General features: G+C 57.3%; 1 long non-coding RNA gene across 2 annotated transcripts in view; it reads right to left on the bottom strand.

The window, feature by feature from the left end:
* Window positions 1–9,484, bottom strand: part of LOC147344629 (uncharacterized) — a 26,166-nt gene continuing 16,682 nt past the window's right edge. Inside the window, exons 2-3 of one of the 2 annotated variants that reach the window (XR_015155067.1) lie at window positions 3,252–3,312; window positions 1–2,999 (exon numbers count right to left, since the gene is read on the bottom strand). This is a non-coding gene — a long non-coding RNA (uncharacterized LOC147344629). Of the gene's footprint in view, window positions 3,000–3,251; window positions 3,327–9,484 lie in introns of those variants that run through there. The other variant, XR_015155066.1, reaches the window with a different exon arrangement.

Consider the following 9,484-nt stretch of genomic DNA (forward strand, 5'->3'; position numbering starts at 1 on the left):
AAAAAGAAAAGAAAGCTTTATTGTGTGTGTGGGGGGGGTGGGGGGTGGGGGGGGGGAGGGTCTTAGATATTGCCATGCAGGGACACAGATTTCAATAAAACCCAGGGAATGTTCCACAGGAAAGAGTCAGGGGCCTAGAAAGCTGAACCTCGTGAGGTTGTCAAGCCAGCTGAGAGCAATTAGGATTTGCTGTCATGCAACAAGGGACATGTTTCTTCTTCCAGGGTAGACGGTCACAAGGTATTTAGGGAAAGGGGAGGGTGTGAGAGGTATCTTGAATTTCGGGAACACTGTTTCCTTAGATGATCTGGAGGCCTCTGGGACCCAGTCAGTGCTCCAAGTGGACATTCCATCCAGACTGAGACACACGGACCTCTTCCTCGATGGCCTCCCCTCTCTATTTGGGGGAGCTCTCTCGGCCACGCTGATTCCACTTGGATGTGTCTTTCCCACGTCACACCCTTTGGCATTCAAAGATATCCTTCCATCGTTTTCTAAAGAGACCCGGTGTATGTATCTTTGGAGCGATGATGAGCATCAGACACGATCCCTCTCCGTGGCGCGGTTTCGGGCACGACACACCAAGACGGGGACACATACATTCCACGTCCCGCTCGGCCATCGAGAGAGGCCGTGTACGGCACGTGATGCCACGGGACCGGTGAGGTCCTCGGGTTCAGCCCTCCCTCGACTTGGCTGTGGTCTTTGGTTTTGTTCTGTTCCGTGTGTGCTTTCTGACCCACGTGATCTCTCCGGATAGGGCACCCCATCCAAGCTCAAACCCATCGAGTCTGTGTGACTCCTATTCACGCATCAGGTGGGGATATCGACGCCCTCCACGTGGATCCATCACAATCGCCGTTCTGGGTTCAGGAGGATCCTGTTGTGTGTTCTGGGCGCGCTACGTGCTGTCCGTGTGAACTGTGGAATGAGGTTCGTGACATTGAACAGGAGACAGGGATCAAGACCATCCCCATGGAAAAGAAATGCCACAAAGCAAAATGGCTGTCTGGGGAGGCCTTACACATAGCTGTGAGGAGAAGAGAAGCGAAAACAGAGGAGAAAAGGAAAGATACACACATCTGAATGCAGAGTTCCAAAGAATAGCAAGAAGAGATAAGAAAGCCTTCTTCAGCGATCAATGCAAAGACATAGAGGAAAAGCACAGAATGGGATAGACTAGGGATCTCTTCCAGAAACTCAGAGATACCAAAGGAACATTTCATGCAAAGATGGGCTCGATACAGGACAGAAATGGTATGGACCCAACAGAAGCAGAAGATATTCAGAAGAGATGGCAAGAATACACAGAAGACCCTTACAAAAACGATCTTCACGACCCAGATAATCACGATGGTGTGATCCCTGACCTAGAGCCAGACATCCTGGAATGTGAAGTCAAGTGGGCCTTAGAAAGCATCACTACGAACAAAGCTAGTGGAGGTGATGGAATGCCAGTGGAGCTCTTCCAAATCCTGAAAGATGATGCGGTGAAAGTGCTGCACTCAATATGCCAGCACATTTGGAAAACTCAGCAGTGGCCACAGGACTGGAAAAGGTCCGTTTTCATTCCGATCCCAAAGAAAGGCAATGCCAAAGAATGCTCACACGACCGCACACTTGCACTCATCTCACACGCTAGTAGAGTCATGCTCAAAATTCTCCAAGCCAGGCTTCAGCAATATGTGCACCGTGAACTTCCTGATGTGCAAGCTGGTTTTCGAAAAGGCAGAGGAACCAGAGATCCGATTGCCAACCTCCGCTGGATCATGGGAAAAGCAAGAGAGTTCCAGAAAAGCATCTATTTCTGCTTTCTTGACTATGCCAAAGCCTTTGACGGTGTGGATCACAGTAAACTGTGGAAAATTCTGGAAGAGATGGGAATACCAGACCACCTGACCTGCCTCTTGAGAAATCTGTACGCAGGTCAGGAAGCAACAGTTCGAACTGGACATGGAACCACAGACTGGTTCCAAATAGGAAAAGGAGCTCGTCAAGGCTGTCTATCGTCACCCTGTGTATTTAACTTATACGCAGAGAACATCATGAGAAACGCTGGACTGGAAGACACACACGCTGGAACCAAGATTGCCGGGAGAACTATCAATCACCTCGGATGTGCAGATGACACCACCCTCATGGCAGAAAGTGAAGAGGAACTCAAGAGCCTCTTGATGACAGTGAAAGAGGAGAGTGAAAAAGTGGGCTTAAAGCTCCACATTCAGAAAACGAAGATCACGGCATCCGGTCCCATCACTTCATGGGAAATAGATGGGGAACCAGTGGACACGGTGTCAGACTTTATTTTTCTGGGCTCCAAAATCACTGCAGATGGTGACTGCAGCCATGAACTTAAAAGACGCTTACTCCTTGGAAGGAAAGTGATGACCCACCTAGATAGCATATTCCAAAGCAGAGACATTCCTTTGCCAACAAAGGTTCGTCCAGTCAAGGCTACGGTTTTTCCTGTGGTCATGTATGGATGTGAGCGTTGGACCGCGAAGAAGGCTGAGCGCCGAAAGAATGGATGCTTTTGAGAGAATGGTGGTGTTGGAGAAGACTCCTGAGGGTCCCTTGGACCGCAAGGAGATCCAACCAGTCCATTCTGAAGGCGACCAACCCAGGGATTTCTTCGGAAGGACTGATGCGAAAGCTGAAACTCCAGTCCTTTGGCCACCTCATGCGAAGAGTTGACTCATTGGAAAAGACTCTGATGCTGGGAGGGATTGGGGGCAGGAGGAGAAGGGGACGACAGAGGAGGAGATGGCTGGATGGCATCACTGACTCCATGGACGTGAGTCTCAGTGAACTCCGGGAGTTGGTGATGGACAGGGAGGCCTGGCGTGCCGCGCTTCATGGGGTCGCCAAGAGTCGGACACGACTGAGCGACTGATCTGATCTGATCTGATCTGATGTGCTGTCCGTGATCTCACGTGCCTTTCGGGCATGGGTGATGGAGACGGACACCAAGCGGCAGGGCGGCCATCTGGCATCTCGGCCTAGAGCGGTTTCACAAGTGACATCTCAGAACCGGGGCTGAGACAGCCATCCCTCCCCGGGCCCCCCTCGGTGGCCGGGATGGGGGTGGGGTGGGGGAGTGTGAGGTTAGGGAGACGGGAGTGGGGGGGCTGGGCTAAGGGTCGGGGTCGGGGGGGGGGGGGGCGGGGGGGGGGGCGGCGCGCGAGGCGAGGGGACCGTCCCAGTCCCCCTGAGAAGTGAAGGCAGGTTCCGTCCCCCTGAGAACTTCCTGCCTTCAGGCGTGTGAGAGGCGTAGGTTTCTCTCCAATCCACGGCCACGCATCATTTTCCGCCCTGTTCAAAAACACAGACAAAAAACGTATTTGTTTATCTCGGCTTGTTTTCTGGCCGAGGCCAAAGACCTCTTCAAGCGTGTCCAAAGGGTCTGACAGGATGGGAGGGTGCAGGTCAATCCATGTGTCAAGAGATCCAGAGAACCTGTCACAACTGTGACTCGGGCGTTTTTCAGAAACAGGCCCATCTGGATGTATTCCCTGGACAGGAGTCACCCCAGAAGTTTCCTTGAAGGGATCGAGTTGCAGGAGTCGGGGTCGTGGCCCCGCCGCCGCCGCCAAAGGGCCCCCTCAGCCCGGCAGGCCGGCAGGCCGGCAGGCCAGCAGGCCCTGCAGGCAGGGGCTATTGTCTGTGGGCCCCACCCCCACCTTCCCCCACCCTCCCCCTGCAGGGCCTTGCCGGATAGCTTCATTCAAATGCAGAAAGCTTTCCAGTCAAGTCAGAGCCTCTGACTTCGCCTCGAGCTTCTCTCTATTGAATGGTGATCCGCCCCACCCAGCCATTCCATGTCTCCACCTTGAGACGGCCCCTTCGGCACCGCGCGGAGGAAGGGGGCTGGGGGGTGGGGAGGGAGGCCGAGGGACAGATTCGCCTCGTGTCAGGCCAAAGGAGTCTCCTCCTTTTGGTAACCCAGGAAACCCCGCTCACGCGTGTGAGGATCACGGACGTGCGTGGAAACAGCCACCGTCCCTTGACATCTTCCCCTCCGTGGGAGGAGGTTTTCCTCCCTGCCTGCCTTCAGAGGGACAGAAAAGGAGGGAGGGGCAGAGCGTTCCTCTGGCGCTGGCCGGCTCTTAAGTCACTTGACTCCAAAACACTCCACAGGGCACGGAGGTTCACGTGCAGTGGGGTGGGGTGGGGTGGGGTGGGGTGGGGTGGGGACGGCGGCCTACTCCGGACCCCACCAGTTTTCCCTCCTCTTGACACTTGCCTGGAACCCATGAAAAGCTGAGCTGGTGACTGTGTGTGTGAGTGCGTGCATGTACGCGTGTACATGAGAGACGGCGCGTGTGCGTGTGCGTGTGCGTGTGCGTGTGCATGGACGTGAGAGAAAAAGAAAGGAAAAAAAAAAAAATCCAGAAGGAAGGAAGGAAGGAAGGAAGGAGGGAAGGAGGAGGGAGGGACGAAATAGGTTAGTTCGTAGGGGCCTCCGTGTCATGGCAAGAGTTTCTGAGCACAGATCCTCCGTTCAGGGAAACAGTGATCGTATCTCCTCTCAGGAGGCCGTGATGTCGATGGACGGGTGCGGGAAAGCAGGCCTGGGGTGCAAGCCATCAGGTTTTGTGTGTGTGTGTGTGTGTGTTTTCCCTCAGAGGCACTTGTAGGGAAACCAAGGAAACACACAGGTTCATCCCTGGAGCGGATTCGAGAAACCAGTCGGCAGAGGGAGAGGCAGTCTAGGAGGCTGATTTTTAGACGTCAGGGTCGGGCCCTGGAGCGGGTTGCCATGTCCTTCTCCAGGAGGCCTTCCTGGCCCGGGGATGGAACCCGGGTCTCCTGCATCGCAGGCAGACTCTTGACCGTGTGAGCCACCAGGGAAGCTCCGTCAGAAACATTCACCAAGTCCTCTAGCTTCCATCCGCAGGGCTTCAGGCACAGGGCCTTTTGAGTTCTCCGTCAGAAGGGCAAGAGAACATGGGACGTTGGTCCCTCCCCCCCGAGAGAGGGTTGTTTGATAACGGAGGCAGCTCGGAACACTTCAGGCTCCAGTCCCCCTCTCGGGTGAAGAACCACACGCAAAGCAACACACACACACACACACACACACACACACACACACACACACACACACATATATAGGACACGACTCTCCTATCCGGAAGTGTGTACCCCCGTTTCACGGAAACATCCTCTGGGCCCCTAAGGAACGTGTGGCAATCACTCTGGCCAAGGAGATAAGAATCCTCCACGGAGAGTTTCTGAAGTCTGGAAGGACCAGGTCGAGAGAAAAAGAGAGACGATTCCCTTCTGCTGAGAGGGGTGCTGTATGAAGCGACCAAGGGGATGTCCATCTTTCCAAATTCCCATTTTAAACCTCGTGTCCTTTTCGGTCCTTTGTTTTTCCCTTTGTATCTGGAAAGCAACAGGTGGAACGGTAGGTCCTTTCATTATTTTCTTTCTTTCTTTCTCTCTTTCTTTCTTTCTTTCTTTCTTTTTCCTGCCTGCCTGCCTGCCTGCCTGCCTGTCCGCCCGCCCGTCCCTCCATCTGTCTTCTCTCTGTCTCTCTCGCTTTTCACTCAGGTTAGGGAATTAAAAAAAAAAAAAAAAAAAAAAAAAAAAGAGGACTCTGTATTTCTGCAGGTCAGGAAGCAACAGTGAAAACTAGACGTAGAACCCAACAGGCTGGTTCCAAATAAGGGAAAGGAGTCCATCAAGGCTGTCTATCGTCACCCTGCTTATTGAATGTACACGCTGAGTACACATCATGAGGAGCGCTGGGCTGGATGAAGCACAAGCTGGAATGAAGATGGCCGGGAGACATATCCATCCCCTCAGATATGCACACGACAGCACCCTCACGGCAGAAATGAAGCCCAGGGTGGGTTTCCAAAGTCGTGTTCGTTTCAGGTGTTCAGTCTTTTCCCTTGGAGAGGTTCATGCAACATCATACGTCTACTTTCCCGTGCTGGCATAGTATATAGTAGGTGCTTGTGGATTCTTTGGATGTACAGTTTATGTGTCCATGTGCAACCAGCCCTCCTAAGTGGACCGTCCTGCCCTTCCTCCCCCCGCCCCATCCCCCCCCCCCCATCCCCCCATCCTCTTTTCCTCAAGAAGTCAGGCATCCACTTCAGCCTCCTGTTCCTCAGTTCATCCAACCCCATGGAGGAAGTCATTCCTCCAGTTTTTCCATCGGTTCTCTACACCTCGCCTGATGGTGGCGGGTGACTGGAAGACTGACAGTTCTGAAGAACTTTGCAAGAGCTTTGGGTGAAGCGTGTCCATCAGTAAAGACCATGGAAGGTATGCCCCACGTGGCAAACACCATTGCTTTGAGTTGTGGTCGGTTTGCCTGGCTTCAGTGAGGGACGGAAGGGAGGCTTCCACCTTCCACAGAGAAAGCTATCCCTAGCGTACCAAGGACGTTTGACAACCCCCCGCCACCCCAGGTTACAGGCGCGACAGGTCAGACTGTAGCAATCATCATGTCCAGGGTGTATGTACAACAGGCAGACTCATCTTAAAGGCACTCTGTCCTGTGAAGGTGGAGGGAGGGGAGCGAGAGGCAGAGGGACGACGACAGAGGAAGGAAGGAGAAAAAGAGGGGACAGGAACACACAGAGTGGGGCGGGGTGGGGGGGGGGGTGAGGCATGTGTGGCGTGTCTGTGACATGCCCAGGTGGTGTTGCGTGGGTGGAGAGTGTGCGGCCCTGTGTGTGTGTGTGTGTGTGTGTGTGTGTGTGTGTGTGTGTATGGGGGGGGGGGGGTAGGTGTGTGGTGTGAGTGTGTTGTGTATAGCTGCCACGGGGGGCCGTGTGGGCGGCATGGGTGTGTGCGTGTGGCGTCCGCCTGTGGGTGCGGGGGCAGAGACAGAGGCCGAGAGACACAGCCAGGCAAAGGACAACGCAGTGTGTGTGTTGGGGGGGCGGGGAGGGGGTGGTGGGGGTGGGTGGTGTGTGGCCGGTGTGAAGGGCCCTGCGTGTGTGTGGGCGGGCTGTGTGTGTGGTGTGGGCGGCATGGGTGTGTGCGTGTGGCGTGCGCCTGTGGATGCGGGTCTGGGGGGGCGGGGTCAGAGACAGAGGCCAAGAGACACAGCCAGGCAAAGGACAACAAAGTGTGTGGGGGGGGGGGGGGGGGCGGGGCGGGGCCGGGGGGGGGAGGTGTGTGTGTGTGTGGCCAGGTGGGGGGGAGGTGTGTGTGGTGTGGGGGTGGCGGGGCGGGGTGTGAGAGTGTGTGTGTGTGTGTGTGCGCGCGCGCGTGCGTGTGGGCATGCATGTGGTGTGTGGGCAGAGGCAGAGCGTCACATCCAGGCATAGGACAACGCTGTGTGTGTGTGTGTGTGTGTGTGTGTGTGTGTGCGCGCGCGTGGGCGTGCGTATGTGTGTGGTGTGGGCCGGGTGTCTGTGTGTTGGGGGGGGGGGGCGAGGCAGTGTGTGGCGTTGTGGCATGCTCAGGTGGTAGTGCGTGGGTGGTGTGTGTGGCCGTGTGAGTGTTTTGGGGTGGGGGTGGGGGGTTGGTGTGTGGTGTGGGTTTGTTGTGTATAGGTGCCACGAGGGCGCGTGTGGGCCGCATGGGTGTGTGCGTGTGGGGTGCGCCTGTGGGTGCGGGGCGGCAGAGACAGAGGCCGAGAGAGACAGCCAGGCAAAGGACAACGCTGTGTGTGTGTGTGGGGGCGTGTGGGTGTGGTGTGAAGGGCCCTGCGTGTGGGCGGGGTGTGTGTGTGTGGTGTGGGCGGCATGGGTGTGTGTGTGTGGCGTGCACCTGTGGGTGCAGGGGCAGAGACAGAGGCCGAGAGACACAGCCAGGCAAAGGACAACAAAGTGTGTGTGTGGGGGCGGGGGGCGGGGCGGGGGAGGTGTGTGTGGTGTGGGGTGGCGGGGCGGGGTGTGAGAGTGTGTGTGTGTGTGCGCGCGCGCGCGTGCGTGTGGGCATGCATGTGGTGTGTGGGCAGAGGCAGAGCGTCACAGCCAGGCAAAGGACAACGCAGTGTGTGTGTGTGTGTGTGGTGTGTAGGGCCCTGCGTGTGTGTGGTGGGGGAGAGGGTGTGCGTGTGGGGGGCGGGGTGTTTATGGGCTGTGTGTGTGTGTGGGGGGGGGGATGCGTGTGTGTGCACGCCGTGTGGGGGTGCGGGGTGTGTGGGTGTGGGGGGGTGTGTGTGTGTGTATGGGGGGAGGGGGTAGGTGTGTGGTGTGAGTGTGTTGTGTATAGCTGCCACGGGGGGCCGTGTGGGCGGCATGGGTGTGTGCGTGTGGCGTCCGCCTGTGGGTGCGGGGGGCAGAGACAGAGGCCGAGAGACACAGCCAGGCAAAGGACAACGCAGTGTGTGTGTTGGGGGGGCGGGGAGGGGGTGGTGGGGGTGGGTGGTGTGTGGCCGATGTGTAGGGCCGTGCGTGTGGGTGGGTGGGTGGGGGGGGCGGGGGGGGAATGCCTGTGGTGTGTGGGCAGAGAGGCAGAGCGTCACAGCCAGGCAAAGGACAACGCTCTGTGTGTGTGTGTGGGTGGGTGTGGTGTGAAGGGCCCTGCGTGTGTGTGTGTGTGTGGGGGGGGGGGGGGGGCGTGTGTGTGTGTGGTGTGGGCGGCATGGGTGGGTGCGGGGGCAGAGACAGAGGCCGAGAGACACAGCCAGGCAAAGGACAACACAGTGTGTGTGTGTGTGTGTGTGTGTGTGTGTGTGTGTGTGGTGTGGGGGGCGGGGGTGTGCGTGTGGGGGGCGGGGTGTTTATGGGCTGTGTGGGGAGGGGGGATGCGTGTGTGCACGCCGTGTGGGGGTGGGGGGGTGTGTGGGTGTGTGGGTGTGTGTGTGGTGTGTGCCTGCAGGTGGTGCGGGCAGAGACAGAGAGACGCAGCCAGGCGCCAAGGAGGACGCAGTGTGTGTGTGTGGGTATGCACGTGGGGGGTGTGGTGTGCGGGCGGGCGGAGACAGAGAAACGTGCATGGATGGATATCCCGCATCATTCGCTTGTGTTTCCTGAGCGCGTTCATCACCTCCGCGATCCAGACCACTCCCGTCCGTGACAGGTGACTCTGCCACCACCAGCCCGCACTTGGTCTTTTGGCAGGCAGACAGGGGGGTGTTCTGAGCTGGGGGCGGGGGGCGAGGGGCGCGACTTGCTGTCCCCAAGCCAGCTTTGAATCCTCGCGCTCTGCCCCTGAACCTGACTGGAGCAAGTGGATCCGCGTGCTCTGTCGTTTGAAATCCTTGGCGGGAGACGGAAAAGCCCCCACCTGCCAAGGGGGAGACAAGGCCCCAAAGAAGGAAGTCAGCTCCCTTGGGTTCAAAATAGCTGTCCTCCAAAATGGATCAAGTTTCCCCACACGAGATTTCCAATCCAAACCTAAAAAAGCCCAAGGGGGCTAAACCCATCCCGCCCCGTTGACCTGTGGCCCAAGGTGCCCCTCCCCCCACAGCCTCCTTCCACAGCCCCAGGGCATTCAAGAGTTCGCCGGCCCCGCCTGCCTGCTCCATCCGTGGTCCTCCCGCCCCCCCTGCAGGACCCTCTAAAAAAAGCGA

The sequence above is a fragment of the Bos grunniens genome, chromosome 25 (genome assembly GCF_055505025.1).
Source record: "Bos grunniens cultivar Pamir isolate PY7600 chromosome 25, Bosgru_T2T1.0, whole genome shotgun sequence".
Taxonomy (NCBI): domain Eukaryota; kingdom Metazoa; phylum Chordata; class Mammalia; order Artiodactyla; family Bovidae; genus Bos; species Bos grunniens.